This window comes from Bos indicus, chromosome 1, assembly GCF_029378745.1.
Source record: "Bos indicus isolate NIAB-ARS_2022 breed Sahiwal x Tharparkar chromosome 1, NIAB-ARS_B.indTharparkar_mat_pri_1.0, whole genome shotgun sequence".
In the NCBI taxonomy this organism is placed as follows: domain Eukaryota; kingdom Metazoa; phylum Chordata; class Mammalia; order Artiodactyla; family Bovidae; genus Bos; species Bos indicus.
Window position 1 is genome coordinate 137592403 of NC_091760.1, and position 24278 is coordinate 137616680.

At 40.8% G+C, this 24278-nt stretch overlaps 1 protein-coding gene and 1 long non-coding RNA gene across 4 annotated transcripts in view; one reads left to right on the forward strand and one right to left on the reverse strand.

Annotated features, from left to right (window-relative positions):
• DNAJC13 (DnaJ heat shock protein family (Hsp40) member C13) overlaps positions 1-11052 on the reverse strand; it is a 163967-nt gene extending 152915 nt beyond the window's left edge. The window contains exon 1 of one of the 3 annotated variants that reach the window (XR_011561546.1): positions 10916-11052. The gene's annotated coding sequence lies outside the window, so the exon portion shown is untranslated. The remainder of the gene's footprint in view (positions 1-10915) is intronic. The other 2 variants (XM_019962425.2, XM_070770885.1) reach the window with 2 other exon arrangements.
• Positions 11053-11152: 100 nt separating this feature from the next.
• LOC139177196 (uncharacterized) lies at positions 11153-22389 on the forward strand. The gene is made up of 2 exons (XR_011561701.1): positions 11153-11821; positions 20698-22389. It is a non-coding gene; the product is annotated as an uncharacterized lncRNA (long non-coding RNA).
• The last annotated feature ends 1889 nt before the right edge of the window (positions 22390-24278 follow it).

A 24278-nucleotide genomic window follows, 5' to 3' on the forward strand; every position in this document is an offset into this window, starting at 1 on the left:
CATCTTTTCATGTGTTTGTTAGTCATCTGTATGTCTTCCTTGGAGAAATGTTTGTTTAGGTCTTTTCCCACTTTTTGATTGTTTGTTTTTCTGGTATTGAGTTGGATGAGTTGCTTGTATATTTTGGATATTAATCCTTTGCCAGCTGTTTCATTTGCTATTATTTTCTCCCATTCTGAGGGTTGTCTTTTCACCTTGCTTATAGTTTCCTTTGCTGTGCAAAAGCTTTTAAATTTATCAGGTCCCACTTGTTTATTTTTGTTTTTATTTCCAGTACTCTAGAGGTGGGTCATAGATGATCTTCCTTTGATTTATGTCATTGAGTGTTGTGGCTATGTTTTCCTCTAAGAGTTTTAGTCTGACATTTAGGTCTTTAATCCCTTTTGAGTTTATCTTTGTGTATGGTGTTAGGAAGTGTTCTAATTTTATTCTTTTACATGTAGCTGTCCAGTTTTCCCAGCACCATTTATCGAAGAGGTTGTCTTTCCCCCATTGTATATTCTTACCCTCTTTGTCAAAAATAAAGTACCTATAGGTGTATAGGTTTATTTCTGGGCTCTCTATCTTGTTCCATTGGTCTATATTTCTGTTTTTGTGCCAGTACTATACTGTCTTAATGACTGCAGATTTGTAGTATAATCTGAAGTCAGGAAGGTTGATTCCTCCAGCTCCATTTTCTTTCTCAAGAATCCTGTGGCTATTCAGGGTCTTTTGAGCTTCCATATAAAATGTGAAATTTTTTGTTCCAGTTCTATGAAAAATGCCATTGGTAATTTGATAGGGATCGCATCAAATCTGTAGATGACATTTGGTAGTACAGTTATTTTCACAATATTGATTCTTCCTACCTAGGAATATGGAATATCTCTCCATCTATTTATGTCATCTTTGATTTCTTTTATTAGTCTTACAGTGTTCTGTGTACAGTTCTTTTGTCTCCTTCAATTCAGTCACTCAGTTGTGTCCAACTCTTTGCAACCCCATGAACCGCAGCATGCCAGGCCTCCCTGTCCATCACCAACTCCCAGAGTTCACCCAAACTCATGTCCATTGAGTCAGTGATGCCATCCAACCATCTCATCCTCTGTCATCCCCTTCTTCTCCTACCCTCAATCTTTCCCAGCATCAGGGTCTTTTCAAATGAGTCAGTTTGTCTCCTTAGGTATGTTTATTCCTATTTAATTCTTATTGTTGCAGTGGTGAATGGGATTGATTATTAACTTCTCTCTCTGATTTTTCATTGTTAGTATATAGAAATACAAATGATTTCTGTGTATTGATTTTGTACCCTGTGACTTTGCTAAATTCACTGGTTAGCTCTTAGTAATTTTCTGATACTATCTCTAGGGTTTTCTATGTACAGTATCATGTCATGTGCAAACAGTGAGAACTTTATTTCTTCTTTTCCAATCTAGATTCCTTTTATTTCTTTTTCTTCTCTGATTGCTATAGCTAGGACTTTCAGAACTATGGTTAATAATAGTGGCGAAAGTGGACACCCTTGTCTTGTTCCTGATCTTAGGGGGAATGCTTTCAGTTTTTCACCACTGAGAATAATATTTCCTGTAGGCTTATAGGCTTATCATATATGGCCTTTATTATATTGCATTAGGTTCCTTCTATGACCATTTTCTGAAAAGTTTTAACCATAAATGGGTGCCGAATTTTTTCAAAGACTTTTTGTACATCTACTGATATTATCATATGGTTTTTACCTTTCAATTTTTTAATATGGTGTATCATATTAAATGATTGATTTGCATATATTTGCATATATTGAAGAATCCTTGCATCCCTGGAATAAACCCAACTCGATCATGGTATATGAGCTTTTTGATGTGTTGCTGAATTCTGTGAAACCAACCTAACAGTTTTAAATTTATGTTTGATGTCTTTAAGTTACAGCTTATGAAACCTTTGGAAAAAAGAATTTTACTCCATAAAAATAATCCCCATTCAATTATCTCCTCTGTATATTTCTTAAATAAGCTCTAAAAGTGGTCCTTGAACTGTTGTTTATCAACAAAAACTCATAAGCAACCATAATTCCCACTAATAGCGACGAAAACTCTGCAGAATTTCTAGTCTCAGGTGTAGGAGCATAACAGTTATTTATAGGCACATTCTATAAATAACAGCAAATTGTCCCGTTAAGAAAATATAAAAATTGTTAGATGAGATCCTGGTAGCAGCTGTATCATCAGCATTTGCTATCCTGCCAGTTGTTGAGGTGCTATTCAAAATTAGCAAGAGTTTATGTGTTCAAACTAATTACTGCTTAAATTTCATCTCCATTCCTGCAGGACAGTCCCACTTTTAAATTCTCAAAGATCTTTTTGATAAAAACTCAAGTATATAAGCCCTTTGTAACTAAATCACCTGGAAAAGATTTATAATTTTTGCAAGTTTGCTTCACTTGTTCTCATTCTATATCCTAATAATACACCGGTAACAGAGCTTTTCTGCAACTTTTCCCTTTGTCTTTTAAAGGACCTGCATGAAGGGTTAAAAAGTCAAATTCAAGGCAACAGGCATTCTGGCTAGATCCACCTTTTTCAATGAGTCCCTTGCTTCATCCTTTCAAGTAACACTTTAGGTTTTCACAGTCTTATTACTGGCAGTAAAACTGACAATCCATTTAAAATCATTTACAGATAAAATAAGAACAATCTTTTGGACAATATGGTTTTGACACAAAAGTGCAGGATTTAAGAGTCACTGAGAGACACCCACATCAAAATGACACTAAGAACAAAAAGCAGTATGAAGGGACCCAGCATCACAAACACTTAAGCAGACTGTTGCTATTTAGTCCCAAATCCTATCTGACTTTTTTGTGACCCCATGGACTATATAGCCTGCCAGGTTCCTCTGTCCATGGGATTTCCCAAGCAGGTATACTGGAATGGGTTGCCATCTCCTCCTCTAGGGGATCTTTCTGACCCAGGGACTGAACCTGTGTCTCCTGCACTGCAGGTGAATTCTTTACCATTGAGCTCTTCGAGCAGATTACAGTCAGGCAGTCAGGGTATAAGCAAAGAATTTGCACACACAGCAAAATTAAGTCTAAGTGCATGGCTTGTGTTAAGTAAAAACTCACACAGAGCCCTTACTTAGCCAGGATGAATGAGTATACTCAGAAAAATAATACACTAATGAATGAAGGAAGGAAATGGTTTTAATCAAGGCTATTTATCTTCAAAGCACACACTCTGCATAACCAACTGGAAAGGATTTTTACACAAATATGAAAACTTTCAAAGAGCAAACAAGATACTAACTTTCCACCTTGAATTTGTAAAATGAAAGAATAAACTTTTTCATCATTTTGCTCTCACTCTCAAGTAATGAGTTAAAAATATGAGTTTGTCTTGAAATGCCTCAAAAAAATATGGGTGTCTAATGTAAATTTCTTTCAACTTGGCTGTTGGTGAAAACTTTTATGTTGGGGGAAAACTACTTTTGCCTTTATTTTCTGACCAAACTCTCCTGCAACAGAACACTGTTTTTCTGCTACACTGTACACCTGAAAATATTGTAGATATTCACATGATAGAAACTAATTTGTGAACTTAGGATTTCCTCATACATCTACGTCCTACTGAAAATGCAGAAGGAAGGAAAACCATTGCTAAGGCAAAGGCTGACCCAAGTAATAACCAAAGAGAGAATCCCTTATTACTGGCTTCTTAAAAAGCCTAGTTTTATTTGTAACTGGATTCAAAACCTAAGTGAATTATATCTCTAGGTTAGGTCAGTTTCAAATAAAAGGTAAAAAAAATATATAAATGGTTAACAGAACATTAATTTTTACCCATATTAAAAAGCTACAACTAGACTTAGAATGTGCTGTGTCTGAGAGAAAATTGATATGAACTTTAACCCTGTTTTTAAATTTTTAATCTTTATGTTTTAATATATAACTCAAGGGTAGACAGAAGTATTTTTCAACAAATCAGTAATGTGAATGACATCTACCATACAGGGATCTTTAAACAGCTATAAAACAGATCACTAAGTAAGGTTTTAGTACACTCTATCCTAGTTTTCTTTACTTGCTGAAGAACTTCAGAGATAAATATTATAAGAAAGCCAGTTCAAAGCCAAAATGAACTTTCAAATACTTCTACCATCATAGGGTAGGGCAAACTAATCTAAGACCCCCTGATTCTCTTTATAAAACCCATTCCTCTCTAATTAGAAACTGAATATATATTCATGAAATAAAAGGGCAAGAGAAATTCAAAAGCAACCCATAAATCTGAAAAAACACTTAACGTGATCTCAATGGGGGGAGAAGCAAGCATATATACCATAGCAGTTAATTTTGCTGGCCTTTCCTAGTCAATGTAAATTAAATACTGAAAAGATATCTATCTCTTCATATTTTAGATTACATCTGAAGGGATAATTCTTATTTTTAACAAATAGATCTCTATTTACTATAAAATAATAATAATGTTTTTGCCAGGAAAGATACATGGTTATGACTCTTCCCTTTCCAAAATTTAAAAATGCCTTGAAATATTCACCTCAGGGGGAAAAAAAAAAAAAAAAAACCTAAGAAATATGTTCACTTAAACAATTCTGTGAAATCAGCGGTAGGGATCATTTACATATTTCTAGTTTGCACACATTCTTAAAGTTTTCTAGAAGACACAAATTTCTATTTCATTTTATCTTTGAATCTAACTTGGCTTATGCAAGACCAAAATATACTAATTCAATAAACTGTTCTTCAGCTCACAAACAGGCCCTTAATAATCTTGCTCTCACAGACCCTAATGGTAAAAAAGATTTTCAACTGCCACATTTTAACTTCTTTTTCTTAACATTAAACACACAATGGGGGAATAAACTTCCTAGGCATATGGCAAATATAACTTGAAGACAGTAAGCATCAGATCAGATCAGATCAGTCACTCAGTCGTGTCCGACTCTTTGCAACCCCATGGATCGCAGCACGCCAGGCCTCCTTGTCCATCACCAACTCCCAGAGTTCACCCAGACTCACGTCCATCGAGTCAGTGATGCCATCCAGCCATCTCATCGTCTGTCATCCGCTTCTCCTCCTGCCCCCAATCCCTCCCAGCATCAGAGTCTTTTCCAATGAGTCAGCTCTTCCCATGAGGTGGCCAAAGTACTGGAGTTTCAGCTTTAGCATCATTCCTTCCAAAGAAATCCCAGGGCTGATCTCCTTCACAATGGACTGGTTGGATCTCCTTGCAGTCCAAGGGACTCTCAAGGGTCTTCTCCAACACCACAGTTCAAAAGCATCAATTCTTCGGTGCTCAGCCTTCTTCACAGTCCAACTCTCACATTCATACATGACCACTGGAAAAACCATAGCCTTGACTAGACGGACCTTTGTTGGCAAAGTAATGTCTCTGCTTTTGAATATGCTACCTAGGTTGGTCATAACTTTCCTTGCAAGGAGTAAGCGTCTTTTAATTTCATGGCTGCAGTCACCATCTGCAGTGATTTTGGAGCCCCCCAAAATAAAGTCTGACACTGTTTCCACTGTTTCCCCATGTATTTCCCATGAAGTGATGGGACCGGATGCCATGGTCTTCGTTTTCTGAATGTTGAGCTTTAAGCCAACTTTTTCACTCTCCACTTTCACTTTCATCAAGAGGCTTTTGAGTTCCTCTTCACAAACTTAAATTCTGAAACTTTAAAAACCCCACTGATTTTAGACTTATGTTAGAGGTCACTTTTCCTTTTAAGTAGTCCATAAAAATACAAGTAAAACTCAACTATGTAGGCTGCTAAATAAAGTTAAGAGCATGTGAAAAGTACTAGGAAATTATATGTTTAGCTTTATTGAATGAATCATACTTAAATACAACTTTGCACAGGTAACTGTCTCAAGTTTGCAACAGTGTCACAACTATATTGGCTTAAGTTACTTGCTACAAAGATATCCCCCAACTCACTGATTCTTAAAGGAGTTTCCAGAACTAAGAATCATACCATAAGGTAAGAGATGTTACTGACTGGCATGTGCTAAGCATCTGTGAACACAGCTGAAGCAGGAAAAGGTGTTGAAAAGAACATTTAATTCAATGTATTGAATTAAAGTAATGGTTGCAAGAGTGGAAGTTGGGGTGGGGCTGCTGCCCCTTGAGACACTATGATTAGAAACACTTCTAGGATTTAGGGGATGGAGCTACATACCCCTCAACAAGCAAGACAGTCCCACAGACTGAGAACTGTCCTCAAGTTACTTTCAAATATCCAAGTGGTCATTCACATAGATAAAAGCCTATTTACAGCTAATCCCAGAATTTAGTTTTACATTACAATGCTATGCTAAGTCACTTCAGTCGTGTCCGACTCTGTGCGACCCCATAGATGGCAGCCCACCAGGCTCCCCCGTCCCTGGGATTCTCCAGGCAAGAACACTGGAGTGGGCTGCCATTTCCTTCTGCAATGCATGAAAGTGAAAAGTGAAAGTGAAGTCGCTCAGTCGTGTCCGACTCTTAGCAACCCCATGGATTGCAGCGTAGTAGGCTCCTCTGTCCATGGGATTTTCCAAGCAAGAGTACTGGAGTGGGGTGCCATTGCCTTCCCCGTTATATTACAATACAAATCATGAAATATGTTTTGCCATTTAATATACACATAATTTTCCTGGAATGCATACATCATAAAAACTATGAGAAGTCTGAATTCTCATGGCTTTTCAGAGTATCTGTATTATGTCTGCATTTTTGATGGATATTTTTTACTGTTTTTTTCAGTACTTTAAAGCTGTCACTTAGCTGTCCTCTGGCTTGCATGGCTTCTCTGCTGTAACTCTTATCTGTGTTTATTTGTATAGAATGTTTCTCTTTTCTTTGGTTACTTCAACAGTTTCTCTTAGGAGAAGGACATTTGAATTTGATGCCTTATGCAGGTTTTTTAAGTGGCAGGTGTTTATCCTGCTTGGTGTTCTTTAAGTTTCTTGCACCTCCAGGTTGATGTCTGGCATTAATTTCAAATAATTCTTGATTATTTCCTCAAATATTTCAACATTTCTTCTGTCCTCTTCCAGGATTCCAATTATGCATGTATTTAAATGTGTTAGATAGAATCGCCAAGCTCTTCTTTTTTTAAACTCTTTGTGTTTCACTTGGATAATTTCTGATATCTACAAATTCACTGATTCTTTCTTTGGTTGTGTCAGATCAACCAATGAGCCCAAAGGCATCCTGCAATTTGTTACTATGTAGTAAAACTTCTGACATTTCCTTTTGATTCTTTCTTATAGTTTCTATCTTTCAGCTGAAACTACCCACCTGCTTTTGTATGCTGTCCACTTTTTGTTCATACCTTTAACATCAATAATAGTGACTATAGTGAAGTCACTCAGTCGTGTCCGAATCTTTGCGACCACGTGGACTGTAGCCTACCAGGCTCCTCAGTATTCCTTGCCAGGAATTTTCCAGGCAAGAGTACTGGAGTGGGTCGCCATTTCCTTCTCCAGGGGATCTTCCCAACCCAGGGATCGAACCGGGGTCTCCCGCACTACAGGCAGATGCTTTACCGTCTAAGCCACCAAGGAAGCCTCTAACATCAATTATAGTCGTTTTAAATTCCCTTATCAGATAGAAGCACCTGTGTTAGCCAAAGAGTAATCCTGGTGATTGCTCTTTCTCTTGAGAATGTTTGTCTTTTGTATGTCTTGTAATTTTTTGCTGAAAGTGGGACATGTAATAGGACAGCAGAGATAGAGGTAAGTAATTTTTGTGAAGGGAAATGGGTACATCTTTTCTTTGCTGAGTCTTTAGTGCAGGATGTTAGGAGTTGGGCTGAGTTTATGATTTGCTGTTGCTATGGTTACCCCCGGAGAAGGGAATGGCAACCCACTCCAGTATTCTTGTCTTGGAGAATTCAATGGACAGAGGAGCCTGGTCCATACTCTTTGGTTCATGAGGCTGCAAAGAGTCAGACATGACTGAGCAACTAATACTTTCACTTTTGTGGTTTTATCCCCACTGTATTACAGGCTTCAAATATCTACAGAACAGCTTCTGTCTAGGTTGAGAATGGTTTATTAAAGCAATGTCTATTTGATTCTTTGCCCTGTGCCTCTTTGCATAATCTTATTCCTCATCTTGTACTATTTTGCAGTTGCTTGTTATTCACAGTTTCTTAACTTAGTGGCAGGGAGGTGGGGCTATAGTCTCTGTTGTCCTGATTAAGGTTTAGTCCTAGACATACATTGTGTCTCTGGATCTCAGAGGTGTAATTTTCCTGTTTCCCCAGCCTGGAATTTTGGGCTTGGTGCCCCTCCCTCAAAAATATGCTCTCCCCAGTTTCTATCTTCCCTCAGCTCACCAACAGGGCCTGCTGGCAGAGATGCCATTCTCTCTAAAGATTAAGGTTTTTATTCTATAGGAGAGAGAGAATCAAGAGTTTTTTGCACCTCCTGAAAACTCTGCTGCTCTTCTCTGGGTCAGCACCACAACAGACACTCCCCAGATCTCATTCCAATCTTTCCTAGGAGTACCCAGTGAACAATGTAGATAAAGAAGTGAGCTCAGCCTTCATCAACTTGTCAGCTATTCAAGCTGAATGCTCTTTATCAGTGTCCAGCTGTGTCTACTGAAGGTGAACGTGAGTTCATACGTACTCTTTCTCTCCTTAAATTTCCGGCCACTGGTTTGCTCTGTGGCCTCAGCAACTTAATAGGTTCAAAAAAAAAAAAAAAAAAAAATCATGAATTTGAAGTTAGTCCAATTCTTTTTTTGATCCTACAGAGGAACCAAAGGGCTCTTTTTGTCCCAGGGCCAAAGCCAGAGGTGGTTATACTAATTTATAAACTATTTCAGGGTAGTAAAGGAGCTGTTACAAATTATTTGAAATAAAAAGGAGGTCTTTACTGGGTTTGATAAAGTTGAGAAACACTGACTTAAAGGATCTTTTTGAAAACAACTCCCATCTAACCACTAATAAGCATTACGGTAAACATTTAGGCCTAAAACTATTAGTAGCAACAAAATTTTTGATAGTTTATCTGCTTAGATGTGCCTCTATTTTACTAATTTTAAGTAATCAGTCAGAGAAAAATGGGAAAGGTATGTGCAATGGAAACCTCAAATTCAAGTAGAAGTAGTTTAGGAATATAGCCAAATTAGTTAAAACAGAGTTTTAAATTTCAACTATAATTTAGTATCTATCTCCCTTCTACAAATTCGATAACAAAGCCAGTATTGTTTCCTTCCACCTAAGCAACCAGCTTCTATTTATTTGTGGATAAAGTTAATTCTTAAAAATAACTCATCCTTTTCATAATTGCATAACTTTTTCCCTTATAACGTTCATATATTTTACTGTTTACTACTGCCAGTTTAGAAAAAAGAGGAATATCCATTACCTCCCGGTGGAATACAAATTGTGGTATTTTTCCATGAACTAGACTATAGAATGTAAAATTCCTATCTCTTAATAACCCTCTGACTCTACTTTTCCTCCATTAATATGTGCCACTTCCTGTTTTCAAACAAAGAATATAATGTAAGATTTCTAAACCAGGATGGGCTTATATTCATTCCATTGTGATATTAACCCCACAAGCCAAGTTTAAGATACAGCTGCTTAAACTGTTTCACATTACATTTAAAATGTTAACATGATCTTACATTATATGCTAGTCAAACAATAAAGCACTTCTAAAAAACAGTGAAATCAAGTCTTTTGGGGACACTCAATTATTGACGAGTTTTTTAAAACCTCTTTTTTTTTTTAAAGGCAAGTCCTGTTTCATTTCCCCATAAACTCACAGAGTACTGGTAATATACCTAACACCTGTAATTTCCTTAGGCTCTCTAGACTACTTTCAAACCTAGAAATCTGTCAGATCCATCAACCAAGAAGAAAACACAGTAAGACAATCTTTGGGACAGGTCCTAAAAAAATATTCTGAAATTTAACTTTTCACCCAAGACTCTACACTCCAAGACGCTCAAAATAACTCTACAGTATAACCTCCTTCACAATGGGCAACAGCCATCAGGTAGAAGCCCAAGGGGAATCAGGGTCGGATCAAAGGGAAAAGCAGAGAGAGGAACCGAGAAATCTCTAACTTCGGGAAACCACTGCCACATTTGGGGAAGACTTCTAATTTTCTCCCCTAAGCAATCTGTAAAGGAAAGTCTCACAAGAGAGGTTACCTTAACACCCTACACGATTTAGGGGAGGACACTTTTTAAGTGTAGAGTCAAATCCGCGTTTGACTCTAAGTCCCACTTCACCCATCTAAAGGCCGCATTCAGAGACAAAATCACAGCAGCGGAGGAAAGGCCCCTATGAATAAGCTCTCGTGGAAAAGGGAAACGCTGAGGGGAGAAAAGGAGAAAACTTCATTTTGGAAAAGGGAGGGGCTGGAGAAGAAACGACGCGGGTGCTCCCCATTTCCTAACAAAACGAAACAAAGCTACGCAAATAAAGTTAAAAATCTATGCAATACTTGGCAGGAAGGAGGGTCACTGACCCACGGAAACAAGAGTTCCAGGCATCTAGCAGGAAGAGCGCTCAGACTAGCAGGATGAAAGGGAATCCGGAGGGCGGAGCCCAGAGGGCTGCAAACCCAGAGGAATAAGGGCTGAGCAGGGTAAGGATGTGCAGAGTGCAGTGCGGGGACCGTGGTGGGAAGAAACCCAGAAAACGAGGCGAAAAGAGGGGTGGGACTGAACATGGCAGGGCTCTGGGTGACTGTCACTCAGAACCGCAGGGGGGCAGGCAGGGTGGGGGTGGCGGGGTCCGACTGCTCCTGACCAGCAGCCTGGGGGGAGGGTAATCTGATTTCCTGAACTGCTGGAGGTTGCGGCCCTCTACCACCCTTCCTTCTCCCTGCCCTTGGCGGCCCAAGTCCTCGCAGCGTGGCGAGGGGATAAAGCAAAGCTCGAGTCCGGTGCCCGTGGTGATTTACCTTCGCGGGAGGCTGGAGAGGCTCCAGCCCGAGCTCCTCCTGCCGCCGGCTCAGCGTCCAGAGTGGGATGAGGTGTCCTCCGGCCTCCTCCCCTACACCACTTCCCCTTTCCCCGCCGAAGCCCCGTAGCTCCACTGCCGCGGGTTCCTGGTGCCGCGGCGGCGCTGCCTCCCCGCCCCCTCCACCTCCTCCCTCTGCCTCTCAGAGGCTCACTCTGGAGGCCGCCATCTTCGCTCAGGCTGTGAGGACCGCGCTCCAGTACGCCTGCGTCGCCCTTACCCAGAGTGTCACGAGACCCAGTCAGCTGATTTCAGTTCTTCCGCCTCCTGTTCCACCCTCTTGTATGCATTTCTCCGCCCTCCCCGTCGTATTCGCCTGCTTGCCATGAGATTCCGCGTTCAGCCGGCTGGCTGGTAGACACGCCTTCCTCCCCAAACGTAGTTGAGACATGCGCAGAATCTCCAGGAAGATGGTGGGAGGAAGACTCCACGCCCCGCGCGAAAGGAATCTGCATCTCAGCCTGTGGCTTTGAGTTCTGCTCGTGGTCGTTGTGCAGAACAGGTTATGTACTCTTAATCTCATGAAGTGTTGTTTTAAAGCATGTACCCAGTCTTGTCTTGAAATGCCGTGGAGTATCCGCGGGAAGATCTATACCCCGTTTGCTGGATTGAGAGCCAGCAGTTTCACCAGCTACTGAGACTCGCAGAAAACAGCTGAAAAGAGTTTAAATATGTGTTGGTTTGGGAAGTCACCGAGACCAAAGCTTCGGAAGTACAGACGGCGTTTTCCTGCTGGGAGTGCCAGAAAAATAATACTGATAGCTCCCATTTATTGCTAATCACGTGTCAAGGGGTTTGCTTAGTTAATCCTCAACACTGTGGAGTAGGAATTATCCTTGTTTTGCAGGTAAACTGAGGCCCCTCTACACAGTAGGGGACTCAAGGAATCTGACTCCAAAGTTTGTGCCTTTTCTATTATCTCTCTAATGTATGTGGAAGCTGGAAGAGAGGAATAGGGTTAAAGAAAAGACAGTAGTGTGTGTTACCTGTGGGTAAGGGTTTGATTAAATTCACTCTCCACTCCCAGATCTGAGACCTAGAGACCGCAGTTCAAAAACAACTTGAAGTTTGTTTAGTTACTTTTCTTCCAACACTGCAAATTTTAAAACTCTCATGGAAACTACAAAAGATAGCTGATATACGTGGCTAGCATGAATGCATTATTTTATGACGGTTAAAGGTCTCTGATAAGAGGTTTCATAACTGCTCAGCAGAGCAGTGCTAAGATAGTATTGTTCTTTGAGTGGCTGACTCATTTTTAGAGATGGAAATTGCAGGATGGAAAACGCAGGCAATGGTTTTACAGATTTTTGTTTACTGATTCTTTTGCCCTTTTGCCCTACTTGAGGTCCAAAGAAACTGCTTCTATCTTTACAGTAGACTTTCCTGAATTGTGACAGTAAGATAAGGTACATCTCAGTCAGTTCAGTTCAGTCGCTCAGTCTGGTCCAACTCTTTGCAACCCCATGAATTGCAGCATGCTAGGCCTCCCTGTCCATCACCAACTCCAGGAGTTCATTCAAACTCACATTCATCGAGTCAGTGATGCCATCCAGCCATCTCATTCTCTGTCGTCCCCTTCTCCTCCTGCCCCCAATCACTCCCAGCATCAGAGTCTTTTCCAATGAGTCAACTCTTCCCATGAGATGGCCACAGTACTGGAGTTTCAGCTTGAGCATCATTCCTTGCAAAGAACACCCAGGACACCTCCTTTAGAATGGACTGGTTGGATCTCCTTGCAGTCCAAGAGACTCTCAAGATCTTCTCCAACACCACAGTTCAAAAGCATCTATTCTTCGGCGCTCAGCTTTCTTCACAGTCCAACTCTCACATCCATACATGACCACAGGAAAAACCATATCCTTGACTAGACAGACCTTTGTCAGCAAAGTAATGTCTCTGCTTTTGAATATGCTATCTAGGTTGGTCATAGCTTTCCTTCCAAGGAGTAAGCGTCTTTTAATTTCATGGCTGCAGTCACCATCTGCAGTGATTTTAGAGCCCAAAAAAATAAAGTCTGACACTGTTTCCACTGTTTCCCCATCTATTTGCCATGAAGTAATGGGACCAAATACCATGATCTTCATTTTCTGAATGTTGAGCTTTAAGCCAACTTTTTCACTCTCCACTTTCACTTTCATCAAGAGGCTTTTTAGTTCTTCTTCACTTTCTGCCATAAGGGTGGTGTCATCTGCATATCTGAGGTTATTGATATTTCTCCCAGCAATCTTGATTCCAACTTGTGCTTCTTCCAGCCCAGCGTTTCTCATGATGTACTCTGCATATAACTTAAATAAGCAGGATGACAATATACAGCCTTGACGTACTCCTTTTCCTATTTGGAACCAGTCCGTCGTTCCATGTCCAGTTCTAACTGTTGCTTCCTGACCTGCATACAGATTTCTCAAGAGGCAGGTCAAGTGGTCTGGTATTCCCATCTCTTTCAGAATTTTCCAGTTTATTGTGATCCACACAGTCAAAAGCTTTGGCATAGTCGGTAAAGCAGACGTAGATGATTTTCTGGAACTCTCGCGTTTTTGATGATCCAATGGATGTTGGCAATTTGATCTCTGGTCCTCTGCCTTTTCTAAAACCAGCTTGAACATCTGGAAGTTCACGGTTCATGTATTGCTGAAGCCTGGCTTGGAGAATTTTGAGCATTACTTTACTAGTGTGTGAGATGAGTGCAATTGTGCAGTAGTTTGAGCATTCTTTGGCATTGCCTTTCTTTGGGATTGGAATGAAAACGGACCTTTTCCAGTCCTGTAGCCACTGCTGAGTTTTCCCAATTTGCTGGCATATTGAGTGCAGCACTTCCACAGCATCATCTTTCAGGATTTGAAATAGCTCCACTGGAATTCCATCACCTCCACTAGCTTTGTTCATAGTGATGCTTTCTAAGGCCCACTTGACTTCACATTCCAGGATGTCTGGCTCTAGGTAAGTGATCACACCATCGTGATTATCTGGGTCGTGAAGATCTTTTCTGTACAGTTCTCTGTATTCTTGCCACCTCTTCTTAGTATCTTATGCTTCTGTTAGGTCCATACCATTTCTGTCCTTTATCGAACCCATCTTTGCATGAAATGTTCCATTGGTATCTCTAATTTTCTTGAGGAGATCTCTAGTCTTTCCCATTCTGTTGTTTTCCTCTATTTCTTTGCACTGAACGCTGAGGAAGGCTTTCTTATCTCTCCTTGCTATTCTTTGGAACTCTGCATTCAGATGCTTATGTCTTTCCTTTTCTCCTTTGCTCTTCACTTCTCTTGTTTTCACAGCTATCTGCAAGGCCTCTCCAGACAGCCATTTTGCTTTTTTGCATTTCTTTTCCATGGGGATGATCTTGATCCCTGTCTCCTGTACAATGTCAGGAACCTCAGTCCATAGTTCATCAGGCACTCTATCAGATCTAGGCCCTTAAATCTATTTCTCACTTCCAGTGTATAATCATCAGGGATTTGATTTAGGTCATACCTGAATGGTCTAGTGGTTTTCCGTACATTCTTCAATTTAAGTCTAATTTTGGCAACAAGGAGTTTATGATCTGAGCCACAGCCAGCTCCCGGTCTTGTTTTTGCTGACTGTATAGAGCTTCTCCATCTTTTGCTGCAAAGAATATAATCAATCTGATTTCTGTGTTGACCATCTGGTGATGCCATGTGTAGAGTCTTCTCTTGTGTTGTTGGAAGAGGGTGTTTGCTATGACTAGTGTGTTCTCTTGGCAAAACTCTATTAGCCTTTGCCCTGCTTCATTCCATACCCGAAGGCCAAATTTACCTGTTACTCCAGGTGTTTCTTGACTTCCTACTTTTGCATTCCAATCCCCTATAATGAAAAGGACATCTTTTTGGGGTGTTAGTTCCAAAAGGTCTTGTAGGTCTTCATAGAACCATTCAACTTCAGCTTCTTCAGTGTTACTGGTTGGGGCATAGACTTGGATTACTGTGATATTGAATGGTTTGCCTTGGAAATGAACAGAGATCATTCTATCGTTTTTGAGATTGCATCCAAGTACTGCATTTCGGACTCTTTTATTGACCATGATGGCTACTCCATTTCTTCTAAGGGATTCCTGCCCACAGTAGTAGATATCATGGTTATCTGAGTTAAATTCACCCATTCCAGTCCATTTGAGTTCACTGATCCCTTGGATGTTGATGTTCACTCTTGCCATCTCCTGTTTGACCACTTCCAATTTGCCTTGATTCATGGACCTGACATTCCAGGTTCCTATGCAATATTGCTCTTTACAGCATTGGACTTTGCTTCTATCACCAGTCACATCCACAGCTGGGTATTGTTTTTGCTTTGGCTCCATCCCTTCATTCTTTCTGGAGTTATTTCTCCACTGATCTCCAGTAGCATATTGGACACCTATGAACCTGGGGAGTTCCTCTTTCAGTATCCTATCATTTTGCCTTTTCATACGTTCATGGGGTTCTCAAGACAAGAATACTGAAGTGGTTTGCCATTACATCTAAGAGGTAGTAATAGGAATAGGTGGTTGGTTGTGGGAAGACTGTTACAGGATGGAACTAGGATCTGCTGGCTGTGATGTGCAGTAAAGGGAATCTACTGGCTTCAGGTTTGGGGGAAAGAAAATGCAGTGCTTCTTGTAGGTGTCAACTAAGGTGTGCAGGTCTCTAATACTGAGAAGACCTGAACTGTCCTATGGCTTTCAGGGAAAGATTTTTAAAGACAGGGTGAGGGAGAGAATTGCTGGGTGTGTGATCGGCTCGGGGACATTTTTCTGATTGTTTGGTGATGAGGTAATCAGGAGTCAACATCATCAACCTTCTGATTCCAATCAGTCTGGGGTCCACATGCTTGTAAGCAGTGAACAGTTAACTTCTTCTACCTGGTGGAAGTTTCGGTAGCTGCAAAACAGCTCAAAAGGGTGTGGCTCAGAACACTATCTATAGCCTTTGGGGGGTTAGTCGCTAAGTCATGTCCGACTCTTGCAACCCCATGGACTGTAGCCTTCCAGGCTCCTCTGTCCATGGGATTCTCTAGGCAAGATTACTGGAGTTGGTTGCCATTTCCTTCTCCAGGGGATCTTCCCAACCCAGGAATCGAATCCTGGTCTCCTGCACTGCAGGCAAAGTCTTTACCAACTGAGCTACAAGGAAACAAAAGCTCCTTGACTTTGTTTAATGGCTAGACTATGTCTGATTGACCATTTTCTTTTTCTTCTGCATTTACTGACCTGATTAAGTTTATACTTGGAACTCTGGCAAAGCCTAGGAAGCTGAAGACAGAGTCCTACCTACTGAGTAGGACTCAGATTTAACTGGGGACCCAGATTTAGGACTCAGATTTAGTAGGACTCAGAAATAACTCCAGAAAGAATGAAGGGATGGAGCCAAAGCAAAAACAATACCCAGTTGTGGATGTGACTGTTAACTTCTTCTACCTGGTGGAAGTTTGTTTGTTTGTTGTACAAGTAAGACCCAGGAGAGAAAGAAATTCCCTGGTGGCTCAGTAGGTAGGATTCTGTGCTTCCACACTGCAGGGAGCATGAGTTTGATCCCTGGTTGAGGAACTAAGATCCCACATGCAATACAACATGGTCAAAAAAGAAAAAAAGGAGGTTGTTAGAGGACATGAGGGACAGGGAATCTGTCCCAGGAAGGCCCATAGGCTCTGTTTGGTTACATCGGGCCTAAAATAGAGTAGGAAGGAAGAAGGTGGAAGGGAGAAGGTAAAAGCAATAGGACTGCTGACTTAAGGGGCCTTCTTGGCTTATCCCAGGAAAACAGAAATTTGTGTTTTTATAGCATCTTACAGATTACAAAGACTTCCTATAATCCCAGAAGTAGATTTTGGGTGTATTATTTTTATTTTATAGAGGAAAAAAGCCAGGAGAATCTAAGAAACTTCCCCAAAGTGAACTAACTCCTAAAGATTGAGCCAAGATTTAGTTACAGGACTAGTTATATCAAAGCCAGTAAACTATTATACCTACACACTATCTCTCTGTTCAACATTTGGGACAAATAAAATCCATACTTGGAGTTAGGAGGAGCCGTAGACAGTGACTTTCCCCTTCCCTTGCCCTGTCCAGCCCCTCAGCTGTAGAGCAAAATTCCCTGCCTCCCAAAAGATTTTTTTCTTTGTAGTTTTAGAAACCACTGTCTTTGTATTCAGCCAACTTGCCCTCTGTTTCATGAATAGTTTTTTTTTTTTTTTTTTTGCCTGTTCCTCTTCTGTGACATCCCTTTTAAGTATTTGCCAGTATAACATGTCAACTTAAAAAATAGTCACAACCTAAAAGTTGAGACTCATCTCACACACTAGCACAATAATGCTCAGAATTCTCCAAGGGAGGCTTCAACAGTACATGAGCCAAGAACTTCCAGATGTTCAAGCTTGATTTAGAAAATGCAGAGGAACCAGAGATCAAATTGCCAACATTTGCTGAATCATAAAAAAAAAAAAAAAAAAAAGGGCAAGAGAATTCCAGAAAAACATCTACTTCTGCTTCACTGACTATGCTAAAGCCTTTGGGATCACACCAAACTTTGGAAAATCCTTAAAGAGATGGGAAATACCTGACCACCTTACTTATCTCTTGAGAAATCGGTATGCCGGTCAATAAGCAACGGTTAGAACAGGGCATGGAACAACAGACCGGTTCCAAATTGGGAAAGGAGTATGTCAGGCTGTATATTGTCACCCTGCTTATTTAACTTATATGTAGAGTGCATCATGTGAAATGCTGGACTGAATGAAGCCGAAGCTGGAGTCAAGAGTGCCAGGAGAAATATCAATAACCTCAGATACACAGATGACACCACCCTGTGGCACAAAGTGAAGAAGAACCAAAGAGCCTCTTGATGAAAGTGAAAGAGGAGAGTAAGTGAAAAAGCTGGCTTAAAGCTCAACATTCAGAAAACTAAGATCGTGGTATCCGGTCCCATCACTTCATGGCAAATAGATGGGGAAACAATGGAAACAGTTACAGACTTTATTTTCTTGGACTCCAAAATCACTGCAGATGGTGACTGTAGCCATGAAGGTAAAAGATGCTTACTCCCTGGAAGAAAAGGTATGAGAAACTTAGACTGCATCTTAGAAAGCAGAGACATTACTTTGCCAACAAAGGTCCGTCTAGTCAGAGCTATGGTTTTTCCAGTAGTCATGTATGGATGTGAGAGTTGGACCATAAAGAAAACTGATGCTTTTGAACTATGGTGCTGGAGAAGACTCTTAAGGGCCCCTTGGACTGCAAGGAGATCCAGCCAGTCAATCCTAAAGGAAATCAGTCCTGAATACTAATTGGAAGGACTGATGCTGAAGCTGAAATTCCAATACTTTGGTCTCCTGATGCGAAGAATTAATTCCTTAGAAAAAAACCTCGATGCTGGGAAAGATTGAAGTCAGGAGAAGAAGGGGACGACAGAGGATGAGATGTTGGATGGCATCACTGAATCAATGGACATGAGTTTGAGCAAGCTCCGGGAGTTGGTGATGGACAGGGAAATCTGGCATGCTGCATGGGGTTGCAAAGAGTTGGACGTGACTGAGCGACAGAACTGAACTAAACTGAAAGGTTGAGAGTTTTGTTTAATTTGGTGGGAATTTGGGGGACTTCAAACCCAGAAGATAGCATTTTAAGTGACACTAAGAGAACTGCTCCAAGGAGGAAAGGAAAGGACCCAGGTTATATAGAAGTTTTGCAACAAAGAGCAGATAGTCTGAACATCAAAAGATTGTTGTTAATTAAAGAAAACCAGATATCATATGTTAAGGAATTTAGCGCTTCTCTATGTATGAGAAGATGCAAGTCTGGACTCACTGAAATCACTCCTTTCATATGCATCTCAGCTATCCTCAGCCAGTATCCAGTGATTTTCACATCCTGAGCTCTCTTGGGGACGTGGCTGCAGCCTGATGGCTGTTGGATCACAGGTATTCTCCCCATGAGTGCCCTTAGGGCTTACCAGCTCACTTGGGCAGGGATTTCTGATGACGGTGACATCCTTGTTTACTGATATGGCAGGAAATATTTCATGACTCAAGAAAATCCTCCTATCTGCCCCCCTGTCCTTTGCTTACTGGGCTTCCCTGGTGGCTCAGATGGTAAAAAATACACCTGCAATGCAGGACACCTGGGTTCAATCCCTGGGTTGGGAAGATCCCCTGGAGGAGTGCATGGCAACCCACTCCAGTATTCTTGCCTGGAGAATACCCATGGACAGAGGAGCCAGCAGGCTACAGTCCATAGGGTCTCAAAGAGTTGGACACAACTGAGCGACTTCACTTTCACTTTTCAGTTTCATGCATTGGAGAAGGAAATGGCAACCCACCCCAGTATTCTTGCCTGGAGAATCCCAGGGATGGGGGAGCCTGGTGGGCTGCCGTCTATGGGGTTGCACAGAGTCGGACACGACTGAAGCGACTTAGCAGCAGCAGCAGCAGAGCGACTAAGCACACATATACCTCTGCTTATTATCACTCTGATTAACCGTCCTGGCCTCAAACTCTGATCTTTAGAAGCTGTATTCGCTGCTCCTTACAGGATGTGGTTTCAAGCCTTTCCCCTGGTTGGTGTTAATTGATTTGCACAAGTTAGTCAGTATCCTTCTCAAAACACTAGAACCAAGCAGCAGAGGCAGGAAAGGTATTTCCCTATACTTCTGTTAAATGAGGTCCCACTGCCAGCCATTTTTTAAAGGAGTGACTCATACAAGCATGACCTTCAAACTTCTCTTTCTGGATTAATCTTTTAAAAAATTTATTTATTTATGTTGCTGCACCAGGTCTTACTTGCAGTATGTGGGATCTTAGTTCCCTGACCAGGGATGAAACCCAGGCCCCCTACATTGGAACCTTGGAGTCTTGGACACTGGATTACCAGAAAATCCCTGGATTTGTCTTTTTATTCAGAATATAAGTTTACACAAGATTTTCTGATACTTTCATAGTGTACACATATCAAATTTACAAATTATACAAAATATACTTAGAGCATTTCACAGCTTTTTTGATATCAATAGCTTTTATCAGTGGCATATGTTACTGTACAAGGCAGGGGAGGTTTAAGACTTTAGACATGAGACAAACACCTGCTTATCAAGCTCTCTATTGCTGTTAAATGGACCTGCCTAATTATATCAAAGCCCAGATCCTAAATGAATCCCCAAGAACTCTATATAAATATATTCAACTGCTTCCAACATAGTAACCTATCCCCAAGCTGCTGAATACTTGAAATAAAGTTAAAATACCAGATCTAATATGAAAAAAATCTAAAATATTACATTTAAAAGTTTATATTGATTACATGTTGAAATAATATTTTAGTAAGTATTCAGTTAAAAGAAGACATTATTAAAATTAACTTCACTTTTTTAAAAAACTGTAGCTACTAGAAAATGTAAAATTATATATATGATTCATGTAAAACATCTCTTAGAAGATGCTGCTTAGAAGGTCTTGTGCAGACACAGTTAGAAAATACTTTCCAGTTGAGCTGGCAAGCTTGGAAGTCCTACAGAATCATTTTCTATTGGACTTCATTTTTTTGTTGTTCTTTTTTAAAAGTTTATTGTGTTGAAGAGGCAGGTCAGGTGATCTGGTATTCCCATCTCTTGAGAAATTTGTATGCAGGTCAGGAAGCAACAGTTAGAACTGGACATGGAACAACAGACTGGTTCCAAATAGGAAAAGGAGTACATCAAGGCTGTATATTGTCACCCTGTTTATTTAACTTCTATGCAGAGAACATCATGAGAAACGCTGGACTGGAAGAAGCACAAGCTGGAATCAAGATTGCTGGGAGAAATATCAATAACCTCAGATATGCAGATGACACCACCCTTATGGCAGAAAGTGAAGAGGAACTAAAAAGCCTCTTGATGAAAGTGAAAGTGGAGAGGGAAAAGTGGGCTTAAAGCTCAACATTCAGAAAACGAAGATCATGGCATCCGGTCCCATCACTTCATGGGAAATAGATGGGGAAACAGTGGAAACAGTGCCAGACTATTTTTGGGGGCTCCAAAATCACTGCAGATGGTGACTGCAGCCAGGAAATTAAAAGACGCTTACTCCTTGGAAGAAAAGTTATTATCAACCTAGATAGCATATTGAAAAACAGAGACATTACTTTGCCAACAAAGGTCCGTCTAGTCAAGGCTATGGTTTTTCCAGTGGTCATGTATGGAAGTGAGAGTTGGACTGTGAAGAAAGCTGAGCGCCGAAGAATTGATGCTTTTGAACTGTGCTGTTGGAGAAGACTCTTGAGAGTCCCTTGGACTACAAGGAGGTCCAACCAGTCCATTCTAAAGGAGATCAGCCCTGGGATTTCTTTGGAAGGAATGATGCTAAAGCTGAAACTCCAGTACTTTGGCCACCTCATGTGAAGAGTTGACTCATTGGAAAAGACTCTGATGCTGGGAGGGATTGGAGGCAGGAGGAGAAGGGGACAACAGAGGATGAGATGGCTGGATGGCATCATCGACTCGATGGACATGAGTTTGGGTGAACTCTGGGAGTTGGTGATGGACAGGGAGACCTGGCCTGCTGTGATTCATGGGGTGGCAAAGAGTCAGACACGACTGAGTGACTGAACTGAAATGAACTGAATACCAAACTCCCCATCCTTCCCCCCACCCACCCTTGAGAACCACAAGTCTCTTCTCTATACCTGTGAGTCTGTTTCTGCTTTGTAAATAAGTTAATTTGTGTCATATTTTAGATTCCACATATATGTGATATCATATGGTATTTGTCTTCTCTTTCTGACTTACTTCACTTAGTATGATAATCTCTAGTGGACTTGACTTTAATTTCTTATGTAGTTGTTGTTTGTCTCCTGTAGTTTTTCTCAAGTTTTATCTCTCCACATATATTTAGTTTTTTTTTGTGAAACTAAAACACATGTTTACATGAAACACGTTTCTTGCTTTCATGTAGACTTGAAATTATTGACAACATTGGCAAATTACAACATGAGAATTCATATGTGTAGTTTCCAGAGCAGAATTTGCCATCCTGAAATATGTCTCTTTGGCATATTGTTTTAAGCTGGCTATTTTCTGAGAAACAGAATACATCAGAAGTGCTCTGAAAACCAATAATACTTGCACTTTTGTGAGAAACATTACATTTGTGAGGGAAATCTCCATTTGTAAAAGCATCTTCCTCTCTGACGCTGGAAGAAGAGGTTTACCAAATCTCTTGAAACTTATCAACAGAGTAAACAATGACTTAAGTCTGTAACAAAATCACCCTCATTTTTTGTGCTTTTTCTTGCAACCTTTCTTAACTGACTTTCCCTACCTGACTTTTTCTGTTTTTAGCTGAAGATGGTATTTAAAATATAAGATCTTTGGCCATTTTGAGAGATTACTCAGTTTTCCTAGGTCTCTCCCATGTATACCATGTTATTAAACTTTGATTTTCTCCTGTTAATTTGCTTTATGTTATTTAATTTTAAACCATCCAGAAGAATCTAGAAAGATGAAGGAAAACTTCTTCCTCTCCAATACCTCCAATCAATTACAGGAAATAATCTAGTTCTGACCATATTATGAAATAATGTTTCATAATATGAAAATTATGAAATACCTGTTCTATGGTTTAACAATTTGAAACCATTAATGAAATATTAACTGATTAAGGAAAAGTCCTTTCTGTGTCTTTTCTCTTATTAAAATTAACCCCAGGGCTTCCCTGGTGGCTCAGTGGTAAAGAGTCTGCCTACCAATGCAAGAGACATGGGTTTAACCCCTGATCTGGGAGGATCCCACCTGCTGTGGAGCAACAGAGCTGGTGCAACTACAACTATTGAGCCTGTGCTCTAGAGCCTGGGAACTGCAACCACTGAGCCCACGTGCCACAACTACTGAAGCTGGGTGCCCTAGAGCTCATGCCTCACAACAAGAGAAACCACAGCAATGAGAAGCCCACACGCTGCACTCAGCCCCTGCTCCCCACAACTAGAGAAAAGCCCATGTAGCAACAAAGACCCAGCACAGCCAAAACAAATAAATAAGATTATTTAAAAAATTAACCCCAGCTGCTCTTTTTGCACTATATGGTTACCAAACTTAACCTGGGTCCACTCACCTGCTGTGCAGCAAAGCCAATCTACTGACTGTAGGTTGTGGTAAAGGATAGTATGGCCTTTATTGCAGGATGCCAAAAAAGGAGGATGAGCAATTAATGCTCAAAACACCCAAATTTCTAATCGCTTTCAGGGTAATGTTTTTAAAGGCAACATTTGGTGCAGGGTGAATGACTTTCTTCCTGTTGGTTGGTGGTAAGGTGACAAGTGATGTTTCAGAAATCTTAGTCATTGACCTGCTGATTCCACCTGTTAGGGAAAGCACACTGACTGAAACCGCCCACACCCTGGCCAGGCACTATAGTAACCATTTGCGTGAGTTGTTTTATGACAGGAGGTCCTGGTAAGGAACATGGAACTAATAAGCCACCACCAACCGGAAGAGTTCAGGAAAGGTCAAAAGGAGACACCACATGTCCGACCACCTCCCAGAATCCTTCTCGTTGGCATCCATCTTGGCTGAACAAGGTGTGCACCACGAGGAAGGACTCTGAGTCAGAATGATTGGCCAGAGACAACCTGGAAACTAACCCATCACCATAAAATCCAAAACTGCGAGGCACGTGGCAGAGCAGTGCTCCTGGGTTCCGTTTCCCTACTGCTCTCAACCCGGGCACCCTTTCCCAATAAAATCTCTTGCTTTGTCAGAACATGTGTCTCCTCAGACAATTCGTTTCTGGCTGTTAGACAAGAGCCCAGTTTCAGGCCCTGGAAGGGGTCCCCCTTCCTGCCACACAACAAGTCTGAAGTCTGTGTGTTTGTGATCAGCATGTAGTCACCATCCTTCAGCTGTGTGGTAGTCTTAGTTTCTACAGAAAAACTCAAACATATGCATCAAATTCTTATGTATATTCCTTGAGGAGGAACTAGGACTCTGATTGCTGAACTATTGTTTAAGCTGTCATTACTTTTCTTGTTTGACTGCTTTTCTTTTATTTCTGTATTCCTTCATTTCTCTAATTAGTAACTGCTTTAGTCTGCTCTTTGGAACTCAGGGAAAGGCTAGGAGACAAAAGCCTTTTTCTACAAATAAGAAGGGGAAGACCCCTTAGGGTCCCACTCAGTTCCAATATGAGGACTTTCCAATTCAGTATTCTTGTTAGTTAATCCAAACTCTTCCCGTATTACCAGATATGAGAAAAATCTAAAGCCTTACATATTTTTTTCTGTAGAGGATTTTGAAATGAGCAAGTTTCCCAACACATGGTGAAATTACTAAATTTACACATTCTTA